The 2,500-nt window shown below is 37.3% G+C and overlaps 1 protein-coding gene across 2 annotated transcripts in view; it reads right to left on the bottom strand.

The window, feature by feature from the left end:
- Window positions 1-2,500, bottom strand: part of LOC307265386 (myocyte-specific enhancer factor 2C-like) — a 35,010-nt gene that overhangs the window by 19,222 nt on the left and 13,288 nt on the right. The gene's annotated exons all lie outside the window — the stretch shown is intronic.

Below are 2,500 nucleotides of genomic sequence, written 5' to 3'. Positions count from 1 at the left end.
TGGGGGGATTCCCATCTGTTATCCACTCTAAGAAATCTAAAAATGTTCAAATAGTCAATCAGTTTTAAGAACAACTCCATGACAACTCAAAGAACAGCTGGAGGCAATATATGTCCTTCTCAAAAAATTAGCATATTGTGATAAAGTTCAATATTTTCTGTAATGTACTGATAAACATTAGACTTTCATATATTTTAGATTCATTACACACAACTGAAGTAGTTCAAGCCTTTTATTGTTTTAATATTGATGATTTTGGCAAAAAAGGAAAGAAAAACCAAAAATCCCTATCTCAAAAAATTAGCATATTTCATCCGACCAATAAAAGAAAAGTGTTTTTAATACAAAAAAGTCAAGTTGGTGTGCAATGAATCTAAAATATATGAAAGTTCAATTATTATCATTACATTATGGAAAATAATCAACTTTATCACAATATGCTAATTTTTTGAGAAGGACCTGTATATGTTTCTGTACAACCACAATAACCACAATATGAACATTGGGGCGGCAGTGGTGAAGTGGGTAGGGAGTTCGCCTCTGGAGTGCAGGGTAGGAGGTTCGATTCCCCGCCTCCCCGCCACATGTCCAAGTGTCCCTGGGCAAAGAGACACTGAACCCTAAATTGCTCCCGATGGTTCAGAAAGCGTCACGCATGGCAGCTACTGCCATCGGTGTTTGAATCTGTGTATAAAATGTGTTAAGATTTGTGAAGCGCCTTGTGACCCTGGTCTGTGAAGGGCGCTCTATAAATAAAGCTTACTTACTTACAAACAACATTATGAAAGAAGAAAAATGTCCCATTATAAATACAATCAAAGCATTCATCATATGGATGTTAAATGGAAATCCTTATACACAGCCTAGGCTCTGTAAACTGGTGTGTTAACAAAGGGTATGTTAACAACTGGGGGCCCACCATAGCTAGCAACATGCCCGTTTACAGAGCCTAGGCTGTGTATTAACACTGGACTATATATCCACTGACCCCACATTTAAAGCTGCAGTGTGTAGAATTTTGGGTTTTATTTCCTAGCAGTTTTTGTAGAAAGTAATTATAATATCCATAAGTACATTTAATTTAGTGCATAATAGCTGAATTTTTTTTTTTAATTATTATTTTTTTCCCTTAGAAAGGGTCTCATATATGTCCATATTTCTGCATATCTTGGACCAAGGCCTAGTGCCGCCATCTTGAAAAGTGTCATAGTTGGAATGTCATCAGGTGCATTGTTTAAAATTTTGAATTGTTCTTGTCCTTGAAGGCCACTGTAGCTTCTGTTATTATTCTAAAGGGTTGGGGTTACCCAGGGAGCGTTGCATTCTAGAACTTTGTTTCTTGATGATGTCATAGTACACACTGCACCTTTAACCCAGGACAAGCCAACTAGATCTAGCATCATGAATGTCTGGCAATGTTTACAACATTCTGTCTGTATTTTTTTCTCAGATTTAGGAGCATTTCTTCGACTTCTTTCCGGTCAGCCATTATCTGTAACTCCCACTCACTTCAGTAGACATCTTTGGTGATGCATTCAAGTACAAATCGTTCAAAATCAATGTGCACTCTAAAAACAAAGGCATTACCAGTGAGCACACATGAATAATGTAACCAAACGCACAGTCACGGGTTTACACAAATAGTTTCAAAGAGTCTCTTGATCAATTTGCCTGAAGCTGGTGTGTGTGTGTGTGTGTGTGTGTGTGTGTGTGTGTGTGTGTGTGTGTGTGTGTGTGTGTGTGTGTGTGTGTGTGTGTGTGTGTGTGTGTGTGTGTGTGTGTGTGTGTGTGTGTGTGTGAATGAACAAACAAAATGTTTTTTTCTATTTTTGGGCCGGATCTTGATTCACCCAGAGCGATGCCAAATGAGTTACAAAACATTAATGTAACAGTTAATGCAACACACACACACACACACACACACACACACACACACACACACACACACACACACACACACACACACACACACACACACACACACACAGAGGGAGGTTGTAAACAAATCAACAGTGTATCTAGGTTATTTAAAGGTGCAGTGTGTCAAATTCATTGTCCTTTTTTAGAACAGACTTGGTAGAAATTGAATATTATATTTAGAAGTATTCATCAAAAATCAAGTTAAAGCTGCAGTGTGTAGAATTTTGGGTTTTATTTCCTAGCAGATTTTGTAGAAAGTAATTATAATATCCATAAGTACATTTAATTTAGTGCATAATAGCTGAAAAATAAATTTTGAATATTTTTTTTTCCCCTTAGAAAGGGTCTCATATATCTCCATATTTCTGCATATTTTGGACCAAGGCCTAGTGCCGCCATCTTGAAAGTGTCATAGTTGGAATGTCATCAGGTGCATTGTTTAAAATTTTGAATTGTTCTTGTCCTTGAAGGCCACTGTAGCTTCTGTTATTATTCGAAAGGGGTGGGGTTACCCAGGGAGCGTTGCATTCTAGAACTTTGTAGAACTTTCTTGATGATGTCATATTACACATTGCACCTT

The sequence above is a fragment of the Ammodytes marinus genome (assembly GCF_949987685.1).
Source record: "Ammodytes marinus genome assembly, chromosome: 18".
In the NCBI taxonomy this organism is placed as follows: domain Eukaryota; kingdom Metazoa; phylum Chordata; class Actinopteri; order Uranoscopiformes; family Ammodytidae; genus Ammodytes; species Ammodytes marinus.
Note: the sequence above shows the minus strand (reverse complement) of the source record. Positions and strands in the feature narration are given on the sequence as shown.